The 17273-nt window shown below is 41.1% G+C and overlaps 2 protein-coding genes across 2 annotated transcripts in view; one reads left to right on the top strand and one right to left on the bottom strand.

Moving 5' to 3' along the window:
- The window catches only part of LRRN3 (leucine rich repeat neuronal 3), a 35303-nt gene extending 25061 nt beyond the window's left edge, over nt 1-10242 (bottom strand). Inside the window, exon 1 of the mRNA XM_019653031.1 lies at nt 9715-10242. The gene's annotated coding sequence lies outside the window, so the exon portion shown is untranslated. The remainder of the gene's footprint in view (nt 1-9714) is intronic.
- Nucleotides 1-17273, top strand: part of IMMP2L (inner mitochondrial membrane peptidase subunit 2) — a 772705-nt gene that overhangs the window by 411309 nt on the left and 344123 nt on the right. The gene's annotated exons all lie outside the window — the stretch shown is intronic.

The raw sequence follows: 17273 nt of genomic DNA, 5'->3' as shown, positions 1-17273 counted from the left end.
ATCATTTAGCCATTCCCTGTTCCCAGGCTTCTCTTGGGAAAAATACAACACAGTATACCTACTGTATGCATATTCTGTGTAAATTCAAGCAACTCATTGTATATCACAAATAAATGATTTTTACTAAAACTAAAACAAAAATGTCAATGGACAAGGAAAAAGGATTTGAATCTTTAACTGCTAGTTCTGAACTTGGTGCAAAAAATTACTAGAGAGTTTTAGGTGTCACTCTCAGAGATTCTGTGTTACAAATAAGCACCCAAGTGAATTTGATGTAGGTCATCACAGATACAGCTTAATAAACTTTGCTTTTATGTTAAAAATGAAGCAAAATATATATCTATATAATCTAGATAATGAAATGTGTTTAGTGATACTTTGGGGATGTGATACCAGCAAAAATCTTGATAGAATGGCACCTGTTAAGATAAGAAAGTTAAGATGATAGGCAGGTAAGTAGGTAGGTAGGTCGACAGATCAATAGATTTAGTTCTGCTTGCTGTGTCATTACATCATTCCTTGTCAGTATCTCAAGGTTCTATTCATTAATGATGGCTGTATCAATGGTATTGATTAAATGGCCATTATGTAGTATGTCTAAATGAATGACTAAGTGGTATATTATTTAGAATCTTTCCTTTCAAAGATTCATAGAAGTCCCTATCAAGTAAAGTACAGAGTAGCACATTGATTGATAATTAAACATAGTTATGTCAAAAGGGAAGTCCCCTGCTTAAGTGAAGTTGAGAACTCAATATATCTTTACCTTCAGCTGGTGTTATCAGTGTTCATCCTCTTTTCTCGGTGTACAAGACATTAAAAAAATACAAAGAAGTTTTCAAATAATTCCCAAATCTGGTGAGCAACATCCAGAGGTGAAGGATAGGGTTGAAACATTGTTCTAATGTTCAATTTGCAAGGTATTTATGATGAAGACTTCCTTTATTTTCTGATTTCTATTCCCTAAGAAATGATACAGAACTTAGATTTTCATAAGTCCTTTTAGAATTCAACTATGGTCATTTTTTTTATACATTGTACTTCTGAAGGTACAACATTAATGAGGTTTAAGTAGAAAATCTGCAAGTAATACTTTTACTTGACATGAGTTGAATTATATTAAGTGTTCGTTTTATTATTCATGAAGTACTAATCAGGTTGCACCATGTGTTAAACTTGTAAAGTTCGATTCATTATTATATAAGCCAAGGAGCTTAAAGCTATGTTGTTGGATGTTTCTGCTTAAAAAAGTAAAATGCTTCTCAGAGGAGAAATATATTGTGCTCATTCTAAGAAATATGTGATATGAGAGGCACACTAGCATGGGTTAATAGAATGGGCTTTGGAGTCAGACCTTCAGGGTTCAATCAGGACGCTGCCCCAGGAAAAGCTGGGTAAATGCTTTCTGTTGTCAGCCTCTGTCCCCTCCTGGAGTTGTGAACTGAGGTGAGATGAGAAGTGTACAGGGCTTAGCTATGCCCGGGCTGTGGTGTGTGGTGAATAGCTGTCGGCCAGCACGGCCCCTTCTGCCTCTCTCTTCTCCTCCTCACCATCATTGTATGTGACTGACAGGTACCAGGTGAAAACAATCCAATCACTTAACTTAAAATTGTACATGTCCTTCTTTATTTCTTGCACGTGTTGAGTTAGGTTATTCATGATGCACAGACATTACATTAATTTTATTTTTCAGTTGCCTACTGACTTAAGATTTTCAGAACTATCTTCATTCTGGAAAGAAAACGTTTATGGATGCGAGCTCTCTAAACTCCATTCCTACCTAATCATTGGGAGAATCCTCAGTAATATTTTGGCCTTAATTTCACATTCAGCTTTTTCTATGTAGGACAGTCCAATGGAAAGGCTCCTCTGATAGCTCTTTGGGGAGGTCATTCAGCGAGAAGCGCTCAAGTTTTGCAAACAGCTGCTATAGAGCACTTCTGCAGAAGTTTTAGGTTTGGCTCAGCAGGCTCAGTTCAAAAATCGGATCAGAGCTCTCTTCAATTAACTTTGCCGAGTTAGAAGCTTAGTAATACTGAGGAGGGTTGATGGATCCCATTGAAAATTGATGATCCTACTAGCAGTGAAAATTTCAGGTTGTCTAACGAACTTCCTTGTGTAAAAGAGAATGCACAGGAAAGAAAGGGCCCACACATTGGAATTGGACCCACAGAGTATTGTTATAAAGGATGAACACTGAGACCTATGAGCTAAGCTTTGCATTTTTTCTTTGTGCCAGTTACTGCACTGCATGACCTCAGGTAAAGAAGCGTGTCGAATTCTACTAGACAGAAAAAATGGGGAAAGCAGAAGATTAGAAGCTTCTAGTTCACAGGTCTGGCTGGGAACCAGGCTGCAAAACTCATTTTAATTAATCCAATGGATGATGATAGTTAATTATATGTAAATAAGTAAATCATCTATCTTATCTCAGAAATAAGAAACAAGAAGAGACAATGAATGTGTGCTACAAAGAGATGCTATCCTAGTATGAGCACAACATGTGGAATGGAATGATAAATGGAGTGATTGCGTTTCGATAGACACTTTCACTCCCTGAAGGCAGTGTAGACTAGCTGGATTCAGGCGGCACCAACAAGAGGCAGTGCTGTCCCCCTGCACAAAGAGTCGAGCTAACCTAGGTTCCTTCTCCTTTCCTGCCTTGAATTAGTTGAGGCACGTTGCTTTTCTTCTCTAAGCCTTCTTTTCCTCCTTTGTAAATGGGGTTAATATTACTTGCTTCAGATGGTTATTCTGAGGGGTACATGAGAACATGCATGTGAAGTGCTTAGTGCAATGTTTGGCACAGAAAACACTCATGTGCAGTAAACGAGAGCTGCTAATGTTTGTCCTCCCCTTAGCCAGTAAAGGATTGCCTAAGAGACACCATGTGATCTGAATGAACTCTTAGGGTCTCTGCTTACAGTATTTTATATCATAAACATTTAATTCTTACTTCCTTTGCCCACTTTGTCCACCAGCAGCATATTGAGGCATGTTTTGGAGTGTAAATGAAAAATGAGACTGTTATTTACATGGAATTTGCTTGTTCATTACAGGAAATGATAGTTTGGCAAACGCCTCACTGAGTTTAAAAGTTCGCTGAACAGCATCGCCTTATGACATCACAATCTCTTTGAGCAGCTGTAGTGTTCGTCTAAAGAATGTGTGGGTGATCAGCTACAGGGAGAGGGACAAATACAAATGATGTGTTTGGGAACAGAATCCGTTCAGCTGCTCACAGAAGAAATTGACTTGTTGGACGAATACAGTCTACGCTCATATCTTATACTGGCATTTTATATGCTTTTCATTCAGGAGTTACTAGGAATAGAGCTTCCAAGTTTTCTGTGTGCTCAGAACATATTTCTTTTTCCGAGGTGGTGGTAGCACTGGGTTTTTCCTTCCATCGTATTGTGCTTGCTGTTCAGTGATACAGCACTGTGACCTGCACTCCGTCCCATTTTCGCTTTTTCTGTTGTCTTGTTCTCAGAGCCTTAGGAATGTGTAGTGTAAAGCCCTTAGCCCCTTGGCATTGGGAGAACTAAAAATATAAAACTGATCTGTCCAGATGTGTATTGAAATTACCCCCTATACTTATTAAAATTCAGCAAAGGCCATCGTGGTCCCCTATACTCTTTGTAGAATATATTCAGTATTTGGCGTTTCTGAGTGACACATTTTTGATGAAAATAGAAATAAATGTAGAACCCACAATGAGAAGACCAGTTTGTCTGGGGCGTATGAATATAGGGATGAGGAAAATATTCTAATGACACAAATGCCAGCTTGACCTATATCTCTGAAAATACATGTCTGCTATTAGCATTGTTTGAGTCTTTATTTTTTCTTAACAAAAGTAAACTGTAAATCAGTTGAGAATGTAATTTAAATGTCTTGACCTATTGGCGCTATGAGACTTGAGATATTACGGAGCAAATTTTACTCCTGTGGAATGAATTTACTAAAATGTTTGCCTTTGTTTCTTTATAGTCGTCTTATTTATTTAATTCTGTAACTTTAGAGAAAATTTGTAATAAGCACAAATAAGTCCTCTCTACCACAATGAAAATGAGGCCTCTTTAAGTGTTTTCTGTGGTAAAAATGTCCACTATCACTCATGTCGTCAGTGAGTGTGCTGAGTCCGGAACCTTCCGGAAGGCCCTGCTTGGCCCTGGCACTCGCGGTCTCCCATTGCTGGGATCCGTGCTCTGTACATGGCAGGAGCCACTGCCTCCTCTCTCACTCCTCAGGGAATGGAATCCCAGGGGCTTCAGGTCCGTGGGAATAGAGATTGGTGCCTGTTGACACTACGCCTTTGATTGATTCTCTGTGGAGTCTGTGGGCCTTCTCAGTGCAGACCTGGAAAAAAGCAGTGATGTTCACAGTCCTTCCTAACAGAGTATCTGTGTATCTGTGGCCTGTTTCACTTTCGAGAAGTAAAGCTTGACGTGTGACAGCCTGCAGAACCTGTGTTTGAGGGACTTTTGTTTATTGTAAGGATGACACTGCTTTTGAAAGACGAAATCTCCCCTAGAAAGGGCTCTCAGGATCGTGTGAATATGTTTACTGGCTTTTTGGGTCTCTGTGTGTCATTTTCTCCCCAAGACTGACCAGGAAGGAGATGCTCAAGAAATGGCTTTTATGTTAGCACTTTATTGGGGGTGCTTCAAGGGACTTTGAGGACTTTGTTCATAATTTTCTAGCATCCTGGGACATGCCTGAACCCTCATCCCATTTTGTCTAGCTTCTGCGCCCTTTGAACGAGTACCTGTTTATCAAAGTGCTAATGCTATCAGACAAACATAGGCGTGAGTAGGTAGAATGGCATGCAGTCTTTTTCTCCAAGAATAGATATTGGTTGTGTCTTCCTTGTTTAACTTGAGCATGTCACTATCTGTGATTTAAATTAAGAAGCATGGACTTTTCTCTGTGGAAATCTACCCACATGTAGTGTTGTATGGCGCAAAGGATCTAGAACGTGGGGGTGTGAGTCTGGAGCGGGAGTTCAGGAGAAAGGGGCCGGATCTTCACTGAGAGGCTCACGGCGTGCCAGTTAGTACTATGATCAGGGCCGCAGCCATCTTCGGAGTCAGAAGTTCCCAGCTCCTCCATGTGCTGGCATCCTGACTGTGACAGGTCTCTAACCTCACAGAGCTCCATTCTCCCGTCTTAAAAGATCGTCATGTGCACCTCACCAGACTGTGGTGAGGAGAAATGTCATGGCCGGAAAAGTGCTCTGTAAACAGTAGAGCTCTAAACCAACAGTCACAACTATGTGTTATTTTTGTGTCCTTGTTCATGCCCCCAAAGGTTTTGTGTCAGTTAGTTGTTAACGTAAGCAAGATTTGGAGAGCACATTTAGAAACAGAGAGAAGTTTGCCAGCAGGGAGAACTAGGGCTGTGACACCAAGGAGGGGTGTCGTTGTCTACAAAGGCTGTCGTTCTAACTTTGGGAACAAAAGACAAGGTGGGGGAGGGGGACACGGAGGGAGGGAAAGGGGGCGATCCCCCAGCTTCCCAGTGAGGCATCGAGGGGAGCATGGATCCCGAGAAGGGACACTGTAAATGAAGAGGGCTCATGGAAGTGACTTAAGTGTCCCAGCGAAACCCGGCGAGCAAGGATGGGGTCAGCCTGCAGACTTCCTGGAAAAACTCCTACTGGACGGTCAATAGCTGAATCTCCGTGGGTGAGCCATAGCAGTGTTTTCATTAAGGTGTCTTAAAAACAGGGCAAAGCTGTAATTTTTATGACTTATTACAAAATATAGTAGACTGTATCCAAAAGATGGATTATGTACGGGCTTGCAGTGTTTGGGTATTACTTACTCAACAAGTTGTTACTGCTTCCATTACTGAATGTCTGCTTTGGCTTTAGAGTACTTGGTTATCTGGGTAACATTCCCTAAGTTTTTTATTTCATGTAATTTTGGCACATATCTACAACCCTTTTCCCCCTTATTTCTTGAAAAAATACTATGTTTGAAAGACTGATGAGGCAGACTTTTACTGGAGGGAACACTCTAGGGCATTCCCTTCTGCCTCTGAGAGTAGTGTGATTTGGGGCAAAGACGTTAAACCCTCGGGGCCTCAGTTTCTTCACCTGTGAAATGAGCATAATAGAGTATCTACAGCATGTCCTTTTCAACCCAATACAGGAAAACATGTTCCCTTCTATACTCCCCTAGGATGAAGCTGTGTAATGTGCTTTTATTAACTGCACCTTTAAAAATATAGCCCTCCCGCATCACAGCCTAAAGATAAGTGAACATAATAGCATGCATACACTTGATCATTATGGAGCTAGGGTAGATGGCTCCATGGGCACTATATTCCTTCACAAAGATTGGAGCTGGGCATTTTGTCTTCTTGCTAACCCTTATTTAAGACCTTTAAATCGTATCTGTGGTGGTCTTTTCCTACCCCTCCCATCAGGAAACATTTTTGTTTCTCCCCTGACTTTTTCTATCCTCTGGCATCACTACTCCCTTTGTATTAGAATCTGATCTCTTCTCCCATGGTTCCCAGGGACAGTTGTTACCATCCAGTTCCTGGTGTCTAAGCAGACACCCCTTGGTCAGAAGGGGGAGTATTCAGGGAGCCCTGGGTGGGACGCGTGCTCAGGTGCCACACAGCCGTGCTTTCTGTAGCTCTCCTTGCAGACCAGTTCAGAGCTTTATCTCTGACAGCGCTGACAACAAGTACTAATGTGTTAGCTCGTGTTCATCTGCTCTTTGTAGTTTCATGGGACCAGGGAGTGATGCCTAAGTGGCTAAATCCTCAGAACCATTTCTACATGGAACATTTCAGTGGGCTGCGGCCATGTCCAGCATTTCTCCAGACTGGCTACAGCTACTTTATTTTAAATTATTCTTTGGGGGCATCCTAACTGAGGCTGGAAGGAGGGGCTTGTTTTTTAGCACACCATTAGCTTCCTTGTAATGATCTCCTTCAGACTCCTCAACAGCTACCTCGCCTGTGACCATCGTCCAGGACTGCTAATTAAGCAATAACATTTAACTTACACTAGTGTTATTTCTTTTAACTTAGGTTTCAAACCTTTCTGATCAACTTAATTAGTTTGTAATAAACATCGCAATCCCACATTGCATAGGAGTTTTCCACCAGAAAAAATTCAGAGGGGGCGGGGGGAAGTAAAACATGAAACCCATTTTGTGAGGAAGAAAAAAAAATGCAATATGTGTAAAAACAGAACAAAGAAATAATAAAATACAGTTAGTGAATCATAACTTGATCCGCTTTTACATAGGTCCCTAAATTACTGGCCTAGAAAGCTGATAGCAGTGCTTCTTAAACCATTAACAGCAACGACAACAAGCCAAGAAAAAAAAATGCCACCTCCTCATCAGCATTCTAACTCAGCGTTTGCCCATGACAAGGGACACCCTGAAAAGACGGTCCTTTGCAGCTTCTCTTGCCTGAAAGCTGTTATTTCTGGTATGACTACATGACTGAGGGGCACCGTGGTTACATCTCCCAGGCTGCTCTTGTGTCCATCATCTGCACTGGTACATGCTGGTCAGATCAGCAAACTCACTGGCACATACTGAGTGACAACACGGGGGGCCTGGAGTGATTGTATTTCTCAGATGCAAGAGAGCATGTTATTGATCTCTGTAATCCACAGAATATGCCTGTGAAGCTTTACTAGGTTAGGAACTGAATCCACCATTCTTAGGTGCCATTGATTGCAATTTTAAAACAGGCTGGGCAGGATTTAAGAATGCGTGTGTTTGCTATGAAAAGTTTCCCTGGAAAAGGTCTGAGAAATACTTGGGATCAATACTGCAATGCTACATTCTCCAGGAGTTTGAAACGGGGAGCTTGGACACCCACTTCCAGCTTTTCCTCTTGGCTAGGAACTTAGAGGGTGCCTCAAAACACCGGGTCTGTTCTGTGGCCAAAGCAGCACTTGTCATGAATTGCAGAAAAGCCAACACAGCCCTGTTTCCTCTTTGTAATAAATCATCTTGGTTTTTCTATAGATTGCAGGTGGCGTGAGAGGCAGAGCGAGCAAGCCTGCCAACATGCGAGCAGTGCTTCAGCACCTTTTTCAGCTGAGCAAGAAACCTTTGCTTAAACTTGTGCGTTTTACACAGGGAGAAATCGAAGCCAGTGGCATATTGTCAGCTGCTGCATTGTCACCGTTTGCAAAGGTCACTGGAATTAATTGGCTTCTTACATTACACATTGTAAAGTGGCTCAGCTTTGGACACATTTATGGGAAAGTGGCTGATTATTATTATTATTATTATTATTGGTTTTGGTTCATATCATACACTAGGGGACCAACGATAACTCTGAAATCACAGTTGTAGGGAGAAATCACATGCAGTCTGAAAGAAGCAGACGCTGTTAACTGTTTGGTTAGTTGAACTAAAGGGGGAGGGGGGACAAGTTCCAGAAACTGAAATGTAAATACTAGGTTTGTTTTAGTGCCTTCACAGGTCCCTTAAAGGGGGTCGTGAATGTTTCCATGGACATCCTCAATGGATGTTGTCTGTTTGAAAGCACACTCTGAGTAGCTGCTTCCTTTGACAAGACTGGAAGTGTAAATTAACCCGCACTGTCTTCCATGAATCATTGCTACACGGATGCTCATAGTTTACTGAGAGTAATTCTGTCTCAAAGGCATTGCTTCTGAAACTAAAGAGGAGAAATGTCAGTTAGGAGGAATATTTATAGGACCAGGGCACACTGTTTTCTAGGGAGATATTTTGAGTCCTCATTTTCTCCTTATTTGTCACATGATCCCCTTTTCGCTAAATTGGGAGCGTTCTACTCATATTCATGAAGCCGCTTTTACTAAAATGATAGGCACGGAAAACAAGGACATATTGTTAAAAATGAATAAATTAGAGGCGAATGAAGCTACCCGGTTCAATACTGGCAAAGGGAACGGAGCAGTTGGTCTGAACAAACAATCTTCTTCAACGGGAAATGTGCATTAAAGCCATCCTGCTGCGAGGCTGTTAATTACCAGAAAAGATAGGAACTCCTCTGGTTCCTGGGATCCTTTTGCCGAGCATGTGTCGGATCCAGCTGTATTAGCAATCAGACATTTGCACTGTCCCTTCAGACCAGCGAGGGCATGTTAGTAAAGGGAAGTCATTTACCCCAACCCCTGAGATGCAGCCTGGCAGAAATTCAATCACCGTTTGTGATATGCTCATGCCTCACTCTGCTCAGTGGTTTTAGCTCTTGACACACAGCAACGCTTGCCTTTATCTCCATCCACTAGGTGAAAGGGGGGGAAAAAACGCCCCAATTGGGAGGTTGGTTTCAAAACACAGCATGATGTGCGATCTGCTTTTCATTACAAATACTGAGAAGAAAAAACGGGGGGAAACCCCTGCGCCCCCTCCCATGCTCCCCTCTCTTCTTCTCTCTCACTGTCCCCCTTCTCTCTGCCTCCTCTCTCTCCTCCCCCCAGCATGGCTTTCTCTCTCCCACTCACATCCTCTGATGGGCGTTCGAGCTCGTAAATGCATGGAGGAGCGTCGCGCACACAGCGAGGCATGCACACAGCCCCAGGGCTTCTGCGTTTCTTCCCAAAAGTAAAAGGGAAAGAAAAATGCCCTTGGAATCCAGACAGGAAGCAAACATCAAAGGAGAATCTAGGCGCAAAAAACCAAGCAGCAACTCCACAAGAAACAGGGGCCGATTCAATAGAAATGTATGTTTCCAACTTACCTCGCCAGAGCAGTTTCTGCCTCCCCCGCCGCCTGCGTCCCCGGAGCGCGCGGACCCCTCAGCTCCGTCGTTGCGCGATCCTCACATGGCTGTGCTCTTGGCCGGCTGAAAAGCGGCGCCCGTGCGCGTGGAATACAGCGGGCACACACATGTACTACAGAGAGGCACGCATGCCGGCGCACACTGATCTCTCCCTGCTCTAAAACGGAAAGGCAGGCTGGCGGCTGCCGCGGGGCTCCCGCCCTCCTTCCCCCGGAACCCTCTCGGTCTGCAGGCTGGGGCTCGCCATCCAGGGCAGGCAGAGCCTGGGGGCTGGCCCGCCTTCCTTCTGCGCGTCTCCGTGGGGGTTACTGCTGCATCGCTCACCCGATCAGTTGTCACACTGACATGGTGCTGCCTGCTCGGCGCTCATTAATAACCGAGCGCCCTCCGCTCCCCAGAGAGGAGCCAATCGCTTCGGACTGCCAGCACGGAGCACTCGCGGCTGCTCCCGTCTGGTTGGCTGGAGCAACCTGTCTGTTCTGTGACACTGCTGCTTAGGATACAAATAAATGAAACAGGTTTGCATATTTTCCTAGGTACCGTTTCTTCCCGCCCCCTTCCCCTCCCTCCCTTCCTCCCGTCCCTCCATCCATCCTTCTTCCTTCTATCCTTTTTTTTTTTTTTTGAGGGGGTGGAATTTTTGGACAAGTTTTCCCATTTGTAGGTTATCAGTCTTTCAGAGAAACTGTATTTTTTCTCTCAAAACAGCAGGGCACACTACTAATAAGAAATTTCCAAATATTCAAAACACCCGGGAGGGACGCGGACGCACAGCCTCTGACACCCCCTGTGAGGCTCAGGACGGCTGGATTATTAGAGCTGCTTGGAGCTGTTTGAGTGGCATTTGGTCCTCTATAGGTCCTGTTTAATTTAGCATACGTGCTTACTGTTCAGTAACACCTTTTTCTTTTTAAAGCAATGGCATTTCTTATCTGAATTGACCAGATTTTTAAAATAAAGCGTGTATTTGCTTCTCTATCATCCACAACACTGATATATGAGGTTTTCTTTTTTCAATCTGTATTTCCAATTACACTCACCCACTTTTCTAGATGTCATTTAGCCAATCTGCCACATATGAGTGGGTACATGTGTTGAGGTGTTTGTGTGTGTGTGTGTGTGTGTGTGTGTGTGTGTGTGTGTGTGTGTGTGTGTGTGTGGTGTGTGTAGGGTGTATGTTTTACTGTTCTGGGGGAGTATTTCAACTGTAATAGATTAAATCCTCAAGAAAACAATTTTTTTTGGATTCTTAGACCTATTAACTCTGAATGTATATTTACCAGCAAAATATACTTCTATATACCCCATAGGTAAAACACTTACTGAATTATCAGAAATTGGGAAAAGAAACAGAAAAGCATAGCAATGTAGATTTCTGCAGGAACACCTATGAATAAATAGACAGCAATGTAAAAAATGCATGTTTTACAACCTTAATTAGTATACTAGAGAAACATCTTGTTGACAAGAATGGAACATGAGGATTAATTTATCAACAGGTCAGAAGCGGGCTAAATTCATGACTCCAGCCCTAGTTTTGAGAGACTACCCTCTAGTGGAGTAAAAACAAATGACATTTTCATGTTATTAGATTTACTTGGAGGGGAAAAAGCTTCGCATCTAATTGCTCAAGTGTTGATTGAAATGACATAGACCTAACGGTTTGCAGTTATTATTATGGTGATATCAGGAACTTTTTTTAAAAAAAACAACAATAGTTTCTAGTTACTAAATGTTTTCACTCTAGTTTTCTTTTAAAAAGTTTCCAAATGCTTTATATTTTTCATCTAGAAAATTATGTTCTAATGGTTTCTAAACTTTTGAATAAAAATAAATTGAAGACAAAAGTAGCTTCTCACTTAATCTAATTAATACCTGTTTCAGAATGTTATTGTAAGGTTTTATGCTTTATCAGACACTCTAGTGTTTATAACAGGGGTTTTGGTCAGAAATTGGAGATGTTGTCATGGAATGTGTCTACTTATCATTTAAGGTCCTTGTGATAATAGAAATAATTATCCTTATTACTCCTCCCCAATTTTACTCTCTCTAGCTCCAATTCCTTGCATATTTCAAATCATTTCAACACTTGCCACATATGGAATAATTATACAAAATTGTGATAATTATTTTAGAAAAGGAATTTTAGTGTTATACCATTCGTTCCCAAAGCATATCCCTTTGCTTGATTGGCATTGATTGTATAATTGACAAATCCAGTAATCAGACCAATTATAATGCACTCCTATAATGAAGGTAAGTGGTGATAATCAAACATATATATAATTAAACTCCTTTCTTGGTTTATAAATGAAACCAACAATCATACCTAATATTTTAAATTTCAATCTCTTTCGGAAATCAAAGAAAAATCTAAGATTTAACTTCGTGAGAGTTTAATATTTTAAATGCTCCCTTGTGCTATATCATAGGAAGTTGTTGTAACTAAGATGCTATCTTTTGGGCACATAGGGCTTTGGATTGCTTGCCTTGTAGTTGTCTTTTTGGTGTAGCCATATGGGGTAAATCCAAAAGATTTCATGCTCAGTTTTAGAAATTTAATATCATGGAACATCAGAAGTGAGAGTTCAGTGTGAGAAAGACAATAGCTCTGGCTTTGGGAGAAAAGGGTGAGGATTTTGTTCTTTGGCTGTGATTTTCTTCTTGCTCCAACATCAGCCACTATGCAGAATCAGGGTTGGTTTCAGGTGATTTTCACTGATCAGTCAGGTCTGTTATTTACTGGACATATGAAAGGTGGCTCCCCAAAATGATATGTTAAAAACTTACTGAGTCATAACATCTTAATGAAGTACCATATGAAGACATTAAATTGTGGTTGAATAAGGATTTCAGGGCTTTGGAAGTAGTGCAATTGTGAATGGCCATCAAAGTAAAACTTAGAATCTTCAAGCTCGAGTGTCCTGAGTCCTAAGAGATCAGGAGACTTGTCCCAGTGCACACAGCTGAGCAAGAACAAGAACCAGATCATCCAAGATTTTCCCCATGTCACTACCCTCTCATCTACTGGACAATTGATCTATCTCTGATTTTTATTTTTATTTTTTTAGATTTCAGGTGTACAATTCTGTAATACATCATCTGCATATCACATTGTGTGTTCACCACCCAGAGTCAGTTCTCCTTCCATCACCATAGATTTGATCCCCTTTATCCTCTTCTACCACCCCCTCCCCCCTTACCCTCTGGGAGCCACTAAACTGTTTGTGTCTATGAGTTTTGTTTCTTCATTTGTTTGTCTTGTTCTTTTATTGCTTTCAGTTTTATATCCCACGTATCAGTGAAATCATATAGTTCTCTACTTTTTCTGTCTGCCTTATTTCTCTTAGCATTATAATTTCAAGATCTAGCCATGTTGCCGCAAATGGCACTATTTCATCTTTTCTTATGGCAGAATAGTATTCCATGTTTTTTATTCTTTTTCTCATTCTGTTTTCTTTCTTTCTCAGTTTTTATTTCCCTTAAGAATTCACGGAAATGTCAGAGAAATTTCGCCTTGCGAGTATCCTCTAGTCTAGTGCATGGACATGCATGTCAGCTGCCTCGTAGTGGATGTCCACAGGGTTTCCTGAATGAGGATTTAGGTCTAATGAAAATGTATTGAGATAATTTTAAAACATACATGTATAATTACAGTCCTTAAATATATTGAAAGAGTTCTGCCTTCATTGTCAAATAAGAAATTATAGGAGTGCAATAAATATGTATTCACTGATTACAGGTGGAAGTTATTAATTTGAAGGTTTATTGCTTTTTCATGGAGTCCTGGGCAATGTTTTCCTGGATTTTGTTTTGTTGTTAGAGAAGCACTGGACTTTCATTAGGGAAGGAGCCTGGGTATTGGGCCAGAGGGTGGGTTCTGAGGATAGTCTGCTGGGTCTGAACGCTTTCCCTGACACTTCCTTGCTTTGTGACCCTGAGCAAGAACTTAGTATCTCTGTGTCTCTGTTTCCTCTTAGGATTGTGAAGAGGATTAAAGTAGGTAATATGATGAGAGCTTAGAAAAGTACCTGGAACATAGTAAACTTGAACAAATGGTTGACGTCGCCATTATCATCATCAACCTGTGTTCCAGCTCTCCCCTTTGTTTGGAATGCCTTTCTGCCTTCTCCGCCCAGTGCCTGCCTCTCGCGTGTCTCCCCTGTCCTAACTAGGTTAGTTCAGTTCAAATGCTTCTCCTCCTGGGGAATCTTCTGAGACCCTCTAACAAGATACAATCTCTTATTTGACCCAAAATAGCATTCTTTATTCCTCTGATCACTTACCACTTTTTTTGGTATTATAATGATCTATAATTTGAATCATGTTCCTTTTTAGCTTATAAGATTCTTCTGTAGAGGGGCTTGTCTATATCTTACTTACCTTTAAGCTCCATAGCACATAAGAACTTGGAGAAAACTATGCTTGTTGAGTACTGACTATGTTTTAAAAGTTTTTTAGTTTTTGTAATGTCTTTACAAGCTAGATCTTTTTATCTCCATTTGACTGCATAGGAACATTGGCTCGGAGGAGTGAGGGTACTTGCCCAAGGCCCCCAAACCATGAAATGATGGTGCAAAAATGTGAGCTCAGTGCCGTCTGCCTACAGAGCCAAGCGGGGCTCTTTTTACTGCACGGGGCCCTCGATATTCATTTGTAAAATAAAGAAATGCTTGATTGATGACTGAGCCAACCAACTCAATGCAGTCGGCAACAAGGGATGCTAAAAATAAAGGACTATTTTTAAAAAGGAATGAGTTTTATGCACTAGACAGTGGGTAATTTTATATAGTTGTGATTGTTCACTGTTAACGACAGAATTTTTATGGCTGGCATGATTTGAGAAACAGCTCTGAAGAAATGCAGTGCCTAGTGGGAATGATGGGTTAAAATCCTCAGAAAGCTAAATAGATATGAATGGACCACAGATGAGGGGGCTGGCACTGTGCTAGGAAGATCTTCAGTGGCATGGCCTTGGTCGTCTAATTCTGGCAGCAGGTTTGCTCTTAATTAAGTCAGAAATATGAAGGAAGGTGAATGGCATTGGTTGTTTCTTAGAATGTTGAACTAAAGCAAGTTGGATCAGAGTTCTCATTTTTTTCCTCAAAGGACTTTTGAAAGCTAGAATTGGAGCAAACAAAATGAGATCCTCATGTAATGATGGGTCTTATTTTTAATGAAGGGTAGGACTCTCCAGGTGAAGAACATGAGTAATTTCACCACTCAGGAAACCCACAACCAAGAGTGAGGACGAGGTCAGAAATGAAGGAAGTAAGTCCCTGTCTGTCTGTCTGTCTGTCTCTTCCTCAACCTCCTTTCCCCGTCCCTCTTCTTCTCCTTGTCTTTCTCTGTAGATCTAAACTGTTTGTCATCTTGGTTTCTCCCCAAGCAACTTTCATTCTTCTATTTCAGAGGATTGACTTTTACTTCTTCCCTAGCCATGTAAATATATATATATATTCGAATGGTTGGTAGATAGATAGGTAAGTAGCCATATAGATAGGTAGTTTGTAAGTTGCACAGAAGTAACTGAAAAGAAATATATCAAAGAAGGAAATACATCAAAATCATTGGCAGTAGTTATCTTTGATGGAATAAAGGGAGGTTTTCTTTTCTTATACTTCTCAAATGTTATACAGTCAATTATTATTTTTATAATCAGATATAATGGCTATTATGTTAAAAATGTAAAATTCTTTTGAGGTAGGATTTTACTTCTATAGCTGGCACCATCTTGTTGAGTAAAATACTTAACCTTCTTAGTATTCAGTTCCATCCATCCATAAGGTAATAATTAAAATAGCAACAACAACGATAGTGTACAACATTTGTTGAGCACTTGTTTTCGGGCAAGTAGTCTGTTTAGAGCAGCGGTTCTCAACCTTTCACAGGGGTCGACTAAGACCATCGGAAAACACATATTTTCAATGGTCTTAGGAATGGAGACACAGCTCCTCTATCCATCTCCAGGCCCACAAGCAGATAACACCCACATACAAGTACCCTGCGACCCCTGAGAAAGGGTCATTCGACCCCCAAAGGGGTCGCGACCCACAGGTTGAGAACTGCTGGTTTAGAGTTTTTCATGAATCGTCTCAGTCAATCCTCCCTGTTAAAATACTGGGCAACAATGAGTCTCATTTTACAGATCAGAAAACTGAGCGCTGTTTGTGCAAAAACTCACATAGTTGCTCAGTGGAGTAGCAATGAAGCCAAAGTCTGTGCAACTCCAAGGCTGCCACTTTCCCCCTGTGCCACTCTCACTCTGATGTGTTTCCCATGTCACCGTCACGTCATTGTCTGTCTCTTTCTGCCTGCAGCTCATCCCACGCCTCAGCCACAGCAGAGCGTTCTCACTCCCTCAATGCATCTTACATTTTCTCTTAGCTGTTTATTTCTTCTGTAAGTGTGCCAATGCTGCAAGGCCTCGGCTCAAAAGTCTCATCCTTTAAGAAGCCCTGCACCCCGACATCTCAATAAAAATAATTTCCTTATTTTATCATGTTTGAATTTACTTCTGTTGATCGTATTTTTCTTGTTTCAATGTATATTACCATTTATGGTGTATCTGTGCCTAGATAGTAAGCAACTTGTAGGCAGAAAATATGTCCTATTTGCTTTGTCTATTCAATAGTACCATTTACATATTAAAAGGTCAACCTTTGATTAATTAAACCTCACTGAGTGACTGAAGGAGTAATTTACTGCTTCGGTACGAATTTTTTCCAAACATTGAAGTAAAATCAGAATCATTTAGTTAATAAGAAAAAACCTACCCCTAAAGGGGATAGATTTTGTCAGATTGGTGACTTCGGTTATACCTGAGGTTATTCATAGAGAGCTATGTTATTTATGGAAGGTATTATTTATGGAAGATTAGAGCGTGTCTTTGACTTGGCCTTTTTCTTTGCTGACCGCTTCCTTTTTTCACCTTCTTTGATTAGTACATAGTAAATAGAGCTGGGTTCATACAACTACTAAGAGTCATGCAAGGTCTAGGCAAAAATTAGGACCAAGGTGGCATGAGGTATCATTTTGCCCCTGGTGCAATCTTCTTATGCAAAATCTGTTGGTATTATTATTATTATTACTATTATTAGTTTTTATATGGGTTCTGGGTTTTTTTGTAAAGGTGGGCTGATGAAAGTTATCAGTTTATATCTAAGCCAGTGTCAAGGCAGTGATTTCTTATCAAAACAAAGCAAATGTTTTTTGCCAGTAAAATATTTAGGCCTTCATTTACAATGCACCGCCTAGAAGTTAAAGGGTCGTTTGCATTCTCATGAATATTTTATGCTACTTTTGCTTGACTTGCACTAGATGGGAGAACGAAGGTGACTGCTGTCATTGTCATCTGATTCTCTTCCTCCTTTGATGGAGAGGACAGGAGGCCCGGAGCTAAAGTTCTCTGTCTCATCTTTTGGTGATTGTTCATAGACTTACTCCTTTTAGTGTAGGGAAGGTGTTTTCATGAACAAAAGCCACTTAGGACAACTAGCAAGAAAGGCAGACTGAAG

The sequence above is a fragment of the Hipposideros armiger genome, unplaced genomic scaffold (assembly GCF_001890085.2).
Source record: "Hipposideros armiger isolate ML-2016 unplaced genomic scaffold, ASM189008v1 scaffold_192, whole genome shotgun sequence".
Lineage (NCBI taxonomy): Eukaryota > Metazoa > Chordata > Mammalia > Chiroptera > Hipposideridae > Hipposideros > Hipposideros armiger.
This window is presented reverse-complemented; position numbering and strand designations above follow the sequence as displayed.